Source organism: Artibeus jamaicensis, unplaced genomic scaffold (genome assembly GCF_021234435.1).
Source record: "Artibeus jamaicensis isolate MK-2021 breed Jamaican fruit bat unplaced genomic scaffold, CSHL_Jam_final scaffold_537, whole genome shotgun sequence".
In the NCBI taxonomy this organism is placed as follows: Eukaryota; Metazoa; Chordata; class Mammalia; order Chiroptera; family Phyllostomidae; genus Artibeus; species Artibeus jamaicensis.
In genome coordinates this window covers 40,262,708-40,273,784 of record NW_026522047.1, presented here as the reverse complement: position 1 = coordinate 40,273,784, position 11,077 = coordinate 40,262,708, and the positions used below count along the sequence as shown (strand labels likewise).

Genomic DNA, 11,077 nt, shown 5'->3' with positions numbered 1-11,077 from the left:
GGGAGCAGACATCTTACTCTCCGGGGCTCCTTTCGAATGTAACATATCAGTTCCAGAGCCAACAGGATTTGGTCTTTAGGGGGCAGCTGGGGGGTGTGTTGCGGGCCATTCTTCTGGCACAGGAGCAGATGGGGAAGAGGGGTCTGGTGGATGCCAAGGCCACATGGAGTCACCTGGAGCCACCAGGCAACTGACATCCGGGAACCTGTGAGCCCAGTGTGGCCCAGTGTGGCTTCTGGCCCCCAGAGGGCGTGCTGACTCCGTGGGAAGGGAGAGGTCTCTGTTCCAAGGGAGTGAATTCCATGTTATTGGAAATACCTCCTAGGAAGCCATTGTCTCCTTACCTTTCCACTTTCAAATGTATCACAGTGAGTTCCAGGGCCAGGTTAAAAATTGGGGAGCATTATTGTCCTTTGGAATAACATCCCCCAAAGATGTCCTCATCCCAGTCTGGGATCTCTGGACATGTCACCCCACATGGTAAAGGGACTTTACAGATAGGATTGAGTTGAAGCCCTTGAGATGAAGATGACCCTGGATTATAAATAAATAGACATATAGGTATATAGACAGATAGATAGATAAATAAATAAGTCCTCACAAGAGGGAAGAGGCCAGGTCAGAGTCAGAGGTGGAAGAGGCTGCGCTGCTGGCTGTGGGGATGGAGGAAGGGGCCATGAGCCAGGGGTGCTGCGCCTCTAGAAGCTGGAAAAGGCCCAAAACAGTTCTCCCTGGAGCCTCTGGAAGGACCAGCCCTGCCCACAGCTGGGTTAGCCCGAGAGACCCATGTCGGACTCCTGCTCCCAGAACTCTAAGGAATAAACTTGTATTATTTAGGACACTGAATTTGTGGTCATTGGTTTCAGCAGCCATAAAAAAGCCACACACCCTTTAGAAAGAAATGCTTTGCACACAGGCCACCCTGGGACCCATTCACTTGGGCTCCTGGAACACAAGAATTAGAGGTGAGTTTCTGAGAGTGATTCATCCTAACAGGACAATTCACCCCAAAATTTGTCCTAGCAGGAGAGGTAATGGGGGGCAGGTACTGGCACCTAGGCATCTAGTCAGACGGGCGTTGGTAGAAGGAACCAGAAGTGTTCAGCTTGGACAAGACTAGCTGGCCGTGTTCCCACCTGGCCAATGCCCAAGGGGCTGTCATTCAGGAGTGACTGCGGACCTATACCATCCCCACCACTGGCCGGACAAAGAAAGGCAGAACAAGGCCAAGGGCAGCCTCTGATGCATCTAATTGAGGTGTTTCTCCAGAAACTCAAAAACTCAGTGGGGGCATCCTAAAGATCAGGAACCCCCTCTTACTGGAAGTTTCCACATGGGGGTGGGCATTGCCCTAGACCCTTGGTGCTCAGTAGGCAGCTCCTAGCTGCATGTGTCTGTTTAGCCCTTGTCAGTGGGTCTTGCTATTTCCACCATGGCAGGAAGCTCTTACCTCCTCAACGCTTCTAAAAGCAGTTCCTGAGTCACAGTGAAAGTGAAGGTAGAGACTGGTTCCTCATCTTTTTTTTTTTTTTTTAGGTCAGAGAACCTCTTCTATCCTTGTCAAGGGGAGTGCCAACCTTCTCTCCTCTCATATAACACTAGACTGGTCCTCATCATGACTTGTAACCAGAGAGGGAGCGTGGAATCATGGAAAGGCGGGCAACCCTGGGTGACCAGGGGATTCAGCGCTATGGAGGGCTGGGCGGCTTGGAGCCGCCCAGATGTACATATACCGGCCTCCCTGTTTGAGAACCATGCATTTTATGGGTGTCCCCTAGCTTAACGAATCCCCTCTACTTTTTGTTTGTTTTTTTAATCCTCACCTGAGGATATATATATAGAGAGAGAGAGAGGAATAGAGACAGAGAAACATCCATGTGAGAGAAATATCGATTGGTTGCCTCCCACACACATCCCAACTGGGACCAAACCCATTATCTAAGGTATGTGCCCTGACCGGGAATAGAGCCTGCAGCCTCTCAGTATATGGGACGATGCTCCAACCACCTGAGTCACACCAGCCAGGGCACAAATCTCCTCTTAATTGTAGCCATTATGTTATAGAGAATAAATATGCCTCTTGTCGAATCTTTACAAATGTCCCTAATGCTTGCCAGAGATAAACCACCAAAATTGGTGTCAAAGGAATTACCTTGGAGGACCTTTCTGGTGGGTTGTACAGACCCTGCACTTAGTGGTACCAGTTTACGCCTCCGTTGACATGTTTCAGGGTTTCTATTTCCCCACATCCTCCTGCCAACGCTGGATGTTAGGTTTTGTGTCATTTATCAGTTTGATGGGACACATCCTCACTGTAGTAGTGCATTGTTGACCACACACATTGCCTATTCACATCTTTTGCATTTTTCCATTGGGGAGTGGTCTTTTCTTATTAGTCTATCAAAATTCTTTACATATGGGCTTATAAATATTTTATATACTTACTTATAAAACCTTTTCTATATATAATGTATCATATTTGTTACATGAATTTCTCCTGGTTTCTTGTTTGTCTTTAACTTTATTTATAATCCCTTGGGTATACTTCCCCCCTTTTTATTTACATTCTTATATGTGGTCAATCTTTTCCTTGATGATTTCTAACCTTGGTGATAAATTTACAGACTTGGGCTGGAGAAGCCCTTTATGTAAATATCGACCTCCATTTTCTTCCAGTTCTCCATGGTTTTCTTTCCATTTATATTAAACACCGGGTAAATTAGAGAGTCTAATTTCCATTGTGGTGGGAGGTAAGCGGCTACAGAAATCTTTATTTGTTCAATAACAAGTGAACCCCATTCCAACACCATATGATGCTTCTACATGGATCAGAAGGCTACTTATTTTTTTAAGATTTTATTTTTTTTTAGAGATGGGAAGGAAGAGAGAAAGAGAGGGAGAGAAACATCAATGTGTGGTTGCCTCTCGCGCCACGCCCGCTCACTGGGGACCCAGCCCGCAACCTAGTCATGTGCCCCAACCGGGAATCAAACCAGTGACCCTTTGGTTCACAGTCTGGCACTCAATCCACTGAGACACACCAGCCAGGGGCCAGAAGCCTACTTATTTACACAGGTATCTGTTTCTGGATTTTGTAGGAGTTTGCCTATCCTACTGCCAGTTTTAATGTACCTTACAGAGTTAAAGTAATTTTAATGTCTGGCAATATAAGTTCCTCATTATTATTGTTATTTTCATATTTTCTCAACTATTCTAAATAATTATCATAGTAATATTGTCCATGGGATAGTAATAGTATTATTATACTTAGAATTGCATTTTGTTCATAGTCCAAGTGAAATTTATAGTTGCTTTTAGTTTTTAAGAAATTGCCTCCAGGATTTTGGTGAAAATAGCAAATTTGAAAAATAATGTGGGCCCAGGTTGTCACTCTGGGACATAGATTGGTCCTGGGAGCCTCAGGTGCCCCTCCATTTACTCCAGCCGTGCATGTCCCTTTGCCATTTCTGTTCTGTGGTGTTCTGCACATTTTTTTGGTCTTTCTTTTTCTTGCTCATATAATTTTTAAAATTGAGTATAAATCACCTGCCATAAAATCCACCATTTTATTTTTTTTAATTTTAAGATTTTATTCATTTATCTTTAGAGGGGAAGGGAAGGAGAGAGGGAGAGAAATATCAATGTATGGTCGCCTCTCACGTGTCCCCCACTGGGAACTGGCCTGCAACCCAGGCATGTGCCCTGACTGGGAATCGAACCGCGATCCCTTAGCTTGCAGGCCCATGCTCAATCCACTGAGCTACACCGGCCAGGAAAATCTGCCATTTTAAAGTGCACAGATGAGCCCTCCTGGCCAGTATAGCTCAGTGGATTGAGCGCAGGCCTGCGAACCAAAGGATCATGGTTTGATTCCCAGTCAGGGCACATGCGTGGGTTGCAGGCCAATTCCCAGCAGGGGACACATGAAGGGCAACCACACATTGATGTTTCTCTCCCTCTCTCTTTCCCTTACCCTCTAAAGATAAACGAATAAAGTCTTTTAAATAAATAAATAAATAAATACATACATAAACAAATAAATAAATAAAGTGCACAGTTGAGGCCCTGGCCGGGTAGCTCAGTTGGTTAGAGCATCATCCTGATATAGAGTGCAGGTTCGATCCCTGGTCAGGGCAAATATAAGAACCAACCAGGAGTGCACTAATAAGTAGAAGAACACAGTCGATGTTTCTCTCTCTCTTCCTTCCTATAAGTAAATAAAGTGCACAGCTGGGTGAATTTTAGCGCATGCTCAGACCTGTGCAACCACCACCACTTCTTATCGCCCCCCAAAAAGCCCAGTCCCCATCAATAGTCACTCCCTGCCCCCGCCTCCTGGCAACCAGGAACTTACTTCCTGTCTCTGAGGACTTGGCCTGTTCTGCACATTTCATTTAAAGTTAATTTTTAGTTATCTTTGGTTGTGACCATGGCACTTTTTTCCCATTATACTTTCAGGATGGTCATGTCTGGAATACATAGGGAATCTCTGGATTTCACCATGGGTTCTATAACTGGCATCTCTTCTGAATTTCAGGTTCATCCTCCTGCATTTTCCAGGTTGAGGTTCACACCTGCAGATGACATTAATTGAATATGCTCACCTTTTATCAGCAGAATCAATAGATACTATTTATTTCTTTTTAAAGATTTTATTTATTTATTTTCAGAGAGAGGGGAAAGGAGGGAGAAAGAGGGTGAGAGAAACATCTGATGTGAGAATGATACATCAGTCAGTTGCCTCTCCCACACCCTCAACTGGGGACCCCACCTGCAACCCAGGCATGTGCCATGACTGGGAATTGAACCGGCAACCTTTGAGTTCGCAGGCCAGCACTCAATTCATTGAGCCACACCAGCCAGGGCTAGATACTGGCTAGATACTTTATAGATGATGATGATGATTGGCAAAATTAAGTTCAATATGTTTTTTCTTACATTTTTAAAGATTTTATTTATTTACTTTTAGAGGGAGGGGAAGGGAAAGAGAAAGAGAAGGAAAAAATATCAATGTGTGAGAGATTCGGTTGCCTCTCACAGGCATCCAACTAGACACCTGGCCCACAACCCAGGCATGTGCCCTGACTGGGATCAAACCAGCACCCTTTGGGTTCGCAGGCTGGCACTCAATCCACTGAGCCACGCCAGCCAGGGCAAGTTCAATATGTTTATTAAAAGTATATGTGTGTGTGTATACACACATACACACACATGTATTTTGCATGTATAACATTCAGAAAAAATCTTTCATTTTAATTTTTCATTAACTTTTTTATTTATTTATATTTAGAAACAAAACTGATTATCATATTCCAGGATATTATTTTGCATACAGATATCATTATTGCTTTCTAGAGTTATACTTTTTAAAAAAGATTTTATTTATTTATCTTTAGAGGGGAAGGGAAGGAAAGAGGGAGAGAAACATCAATGTGTGGTTGCCTCTCATGTGTCCCCTGCTGGGAACTGGCCTGCAACCCAGGCATGTGCCCTGACTGGGAATGGAACCGGCAATGCTTTGGTTCACAGGCCTGCACTCAGTCCACTGAGCTACACCAGCCAGGGCTCAATAGGAGAATCTTATTTGTGCATTACATGTGCATTACACCCTGACAAAGCTGTTAATGAAAAAGGCATAAAGAGTTCAAAGTTGATCAGGCAAAGTTATATCAATGCCAAGCAAACTGTGAGAAAGGAGGAATGGGAATCTTAATATAGATGGGACAGTACACTTATGTGAAGCTTCTTAATTAATATATCTGCAGAGAAAATATATCAGAAAACCGTATTAGTGAAATACATTAATGAGGTACAAACCAAGGAAAACATGGTAAAGTGCTTTCCTAAACATTTAATGTTACTTTAGGCAGGTTAAAAATAAGTATCAATATACTGATATATTAATATCAGTTTATTTATTGTTAATTATAAAGTTACATATAGATTTATTAGTATATTGATTCATGTCATATAAGTCATGTATATATTAATTTAACAATTAAAATTAAAATAATATTTTATATATAAGTAATTCATTAAGGTTTATTTGCTGGCTATTTTAAAGCCTTGGCTGTTGCAGCTCAGTGGACTGGACGCAAGCCTGTGAATCAGGGGGTCACTGACTCGATTCCCAGTCAGGGCACCTGCCTGGGCTGCAGGCTGGATCTCCGGTGGGGGGGTGCAAGAAACATCCATGCATCGATGTGTCTCTCCCTCTCTAAACATAAATAAATAAAATCTTTTTTTACCTTTTTTTAGGATTTTACTTATTTATTTTTAGAGAGACTGGAGGGGAGGGAGGAAGAGAGGAAGAGAAACATCGATCGTTTGCCTCTTGTGGGTCCCCAGCCAGAGACCAGGCCTGTAACCCAGGCATGTGCCCTGACAGGGAATCGAACTGGTGATCTTTCGCTTTGCTGAATGATGCCCAATCAACTGAGCCACACCAGTCAGGGCTATTTAAAAAATTTCTTACCCGAGGCTTTGTGGTATAAAGCATTGGACTTTTAAAACTTTCTTAGTCTACAACTGGGGAACCTCTTTTTCTGCCAGAATACCATAAAAACATTTGTGAAAATTGATTTTCTTTTTAAATTAATTGTATATTCAACTCCATGAAAAATGTGAAATTAAAAAAATTAAACCAAACATTGTACAGGTCATTAGCTCTAAGCAGAATGCAGGAAAACTAGACATTAATAGCCAGGGTTGAGTAACTCTCAGCCATGGCAGGTTCGAAGCCTCCTCCCGAACCCCTCTGCAGAAAGAAAACAGCCCAGGCGGAGTTCAAGGGAAGGGTCCTGGCAGCAGGGTCAGAACACCTAACAAGAAACGTCAAGTCTCGACCTTGGCTTCTGAGTGTAACATGGAGATCGCACATCTGTGTCTGTAAGAGAAGCTGTATTAACTATGTTAGTTATTAATTAGGAAATAGCTGTATTCATGGGCTACCACTACATAACAAATGAGCACAGACAATATTTACAACACACTGGCCACTGCCACTGAGATGGGCTAACTTGCTGTCTATGTGCTGGCCATCCTCAAGGGCAATTCCTCCCTCAGTGCCAAGTGCATCAAGAAGATCCTGGACAGCATGGGCATCGAGGTGGACAACGACCAGCTCAACAAGGTCATCAGGGAGCTGAATGGAAAAATCGTCAAAGATGTCATCACCCAGGGTTTCGGCAAGCTGGCCAGAGATCCTGCTGGTGGGGCTGAGGCAACACTCTTTCTGTGTCTCAGTTTCCATGGGTCAGGAATTCCCTGCTCAGGCTGCAGTAAAGGTGTCAGCAGCACTGGGGTCTCACCCAGAGGCTCAACCAGAGATGGGTCCGCTGGATAAGTTATAGAGAAGCCCTCGAGGTTGTTGGCAGAATTCAGCTCCCTGCAGGTGCAGGGCTGAAGGCCTCAGTTTTTTGCTGGCTGGTAGGTGAACCACCAAAACATGGCCACATGCTTCGTCAGAGCCATCATCAGAGAGGGAGCCGGACGGTCATGACAAGCTGGTGTGACCACTGGCCCCCTCATTGGTCAGGAGCAAGTCAGGGGAGGGGACTGCACAAGGACCCGACCAGCAGGAGGCAGGTCACCAAGGACACCTGAAAGCTGTACCGCTGTTTCTCACTAAGTGGAACTGACACGGCCTGAGTCATACATCCAGCTCCATTAAGCGACAGGAACAGCCACCAGGTGCCTATTTGAAAACATGAAAGTGGTTGGAACTACTCAACTCTAGAGACAGTGCTGCTGGAACATTCCTGAAGACTCCTCCCGCTCTGCATCAGGACAGTCTCTCTAGGCCAGTTCCCACCCCGGGCACTGCTGATACTGGAGCCAGGTCACACTCTGTGGGGCTGTTTTTGGCACTTTGGGGTGCTGAGCAGCACCCCTGGAGCAACCCAGTCAATGCCAGGAGCACCCCCCAGTGTGACGACCAAAGCTGCCTCCAGACATGTCTCTAGGTGCAAAGACTCTGGGTCCATTCCGAGCACAAGATGTCAGTACTTTGCCAGTCTGCCATAGGGCAGAGGTTGGCTGCCTGTGAGCACACGTTCTCTCATGCACAGATCATCGTCCTGAAACTTTTTGTGAGTAAAAAGCAGGTGTTTCTTTGAATGCCTTGTTTCTTGGTGCATATCCTTCTTGAAAGTGCAGTCTCAGTGTGCACAGCCTTGGCATGCAGCTTTTGGTCTGCATGTCAAGACTCTCAGGAACCCCTAACCCCTGCTTATTCACACAGAGATGCTCTTCTCCATAACTTATCCAGGCCAGGAAATGTGCCAGGTGCTGTAGTGTGTCCCTACTTGCTTTGTGTCCAGTTTTGGTCAACAAGACAACAGGTTCCTCTTGTGCCCCCACAGCACCGTGAAGCTCCTCCAGCACCGTGCACAGTCGTGGGCCTCCACTGTGCTGGGCTTTCATGAAACATCTTTGTTGAGATATCACTGACAAGCTGCACAATTCATCCATTTACAGTGCACATGCAGCGGCAGCTGGTGCATTCGGTGTTGTGTGCAACCACCGCCTCCATCTAGTTCCAGAATGCTCTCACCATCCTAAAAGAAGCCCTGGTCCCATCAATAGTCACTGCATCCCCTCACTGCACCCCCTTCTTGTCTCTGTGGGTTTCCCTTTTCTGGACATGTCACATCAATGGGATCACACTCTGTGTCTGGCTTCTCTCACTGAGCATCATATGTTCAAGGTCCATGCACATCGTAATGACTATCAGAGCTTCACTCTTTTTCACGGCTGAGTGATATTCCAGCATGTGGGTGGTCCCGTTGTGCTTGTCTGTTCACCTGTTTGATAGGTCATTGCCACCTGTGGCTGTCCCCAGTCACATGCGGAGTTCTGTGCCTTTGTGCCAGGAGCTGCTGTCTTTTGAAACCTCTGTTTACAGGGCACTTCTGCTCACCTTCTGATGCTACCACCAGCTGCCACCTGGGGAGAGAGGAGGGGTATGATCCTAGATATTTCTGGAGACATCTGCCCTTATTCCCAAACCACAGAAAGCAGATGAAAAACAAAATCAGGTACCATGCTCTGCCCTGCCCAGCTGGATGGGAATTCCGCTCCCAGGAAGTCCTGCTGAGCTGGAAAATAGCCAGAAACATCTATGTCCGCCCCAGGCAGATGGGGCACAGGCTCATCCCCACACCCAAGCTAGCAGGTCACTGTCGCTTTGTTGCCAGGCGTCGGGGGTCTAAGTGTTTATCAGATGCCAGGGTTGACCTGATTCACACTAGTGAAATAGTACTGGTGGCATTGGGCCCCTGCAGCACTTAGTTGGAAAGGAGATGGAGTCAGGCACGCTCACTCCTGCGCCTCCAGCCCAGGCATCCAGTGCTGATTGACAGAGTTGCTGGGAACTTCCTCTTCTCCGGGCCCTAATCTTGCCCTCATCAACAGATGAGCCCTGAGATTGGCTGGGACCCCAAGCAAGGTCCCTGGTCAGTCATGAGGTAGGGACATGGCCCCGAGCCTAGGATCCCAGCAGACACCCTGCATCTTCTGCATCTTCTATCCTCCCCCCATGTGACCCAGATGTGCGAGCAGACCTCTGTCTGTTCCTTGGGCTCAGCTCTGGGGCCCGTCATGGGTTCTGGCCACATAGCTGGGCTGAGAAAGGACAAGCATTCCACTAGCAGTCCTGCAGGAAAGGGGCAGAGCGAGTGGAACCATTTCACCCTCCGTCAATGACCATCTTTGTCTCTCAATCCAGTTCCCAAAAGCTGCTAAGGAGTCATGCTTAGATGTCATAACAGCAACAGAAGACCTATGTACCCTCATCCCTTGGGATCACCCTGCAGAGATGACACAGTGGTTTCCTGGGACTGCTGTGACAAATCACCAAAACTTAGTGGCTTAAAACCATACATTCATCACCTCATATCTGGAGGTCAGATATCCTCACAGAGCTAAAATCCAGGTGTGGGCAGGGCTGGTTGTTTCTGGAAGTTCCAGGGGAGAATCTATTTCCTGCCTGTGGGGGAAACTTTGCGCGCGAGTTCCCCCGTCCGCCATGGATGAAAATAAAACTGCCAAGCAGACATGATCTGCCTGGGGAGGAGAGGTGGTCAATCTCTCAAAGGAGAAGGACCAAGAAGCCCTTCCTCAACAGCTTTTATTAGGTTCGAAACACACAGAAATATAGGTAAAGCTCATCAATCAGTGTCAGGTGGCAAGGATCAAACAATAGCTAACATTTCAAAGAAATCTGAGGGCTTAATCTGAGTCATTGTCTCTCAGGTAAGAGAGTTGCAAAAACTTTGGGAGACATACTCATTTCCTGCTCGGACCTTTATCATTTAAAAGAGAGCATTCTAAACAAAGCAGGTTTCACAGAATTTTACATATTCTTTTTTAAAAAATATTTTATTTACTTATCTGTAGAGGGGAATGGAAGGAGAGAAGGAGAGAAATATCAATGTATGTTTGCCTCTCATGGGTTCCCCAGTGGGGACTGACCCGCAACCCAGGCCATGTGCCCTGACTGGGAATCAAACCACAATCCTTTGGTTTGCAGGCCCGCTCTCAATCCACTGAGCTACACCAGCCAGGGAGGATTTTACATATTCTTTTTTTTTAAATATATTTTATTGATTATGCCATTACAGTTGTCCTATTTCCGCCCCTTCATTCCCCTCCACCCTGCACACCCCATCCCCTATCATTCCCCCCCTTTAGTTTATGTCTACATGTCTCAAATTCTTTAGATTCTGTATTTCCCATACTATTCTTGCCCTCCCCCCTATCTATTTTCTACCTACCATCCATGCTACTTATTCTCTGTACCTTCTCCCCCCTTCTCCTTCTCCCACTTCCCTGTTGCTAACTCTCCATGTGATCTTCATTTCTATGGTTCTGCTCCTGATCTAGCTGTCCTCTTAGTTTGCTTTTGTTTTAGGTGTGGATGGTAATAACTGTGAGGTTGCTGTCCTTTCACTGTTCATATTTTTTATCTTCTTTTTTCTTAGATAAGTCCCTTAAACATTTCCTATAATAAGGGCTTGGTGATGATGAACTCCTTGAACTTGACCTTATCTGAGAAGCACTTTATCTGTCCTTCCAT

General features: G+C 45.7%; 1 pseudogene; it reads right to left on the bottom strand.

Annotated features, from left to right (window-relative positions):
- Positions 1-1,489: 1,489 nt before the first annotated feature.
- On the bottom strand, positions 1,490-1,599 carry LOC119044211 (uncharacterized; annotated as a pseudogene).
- Positions 1,600-11,077: the final 9,478 nt, after the last annotated feature.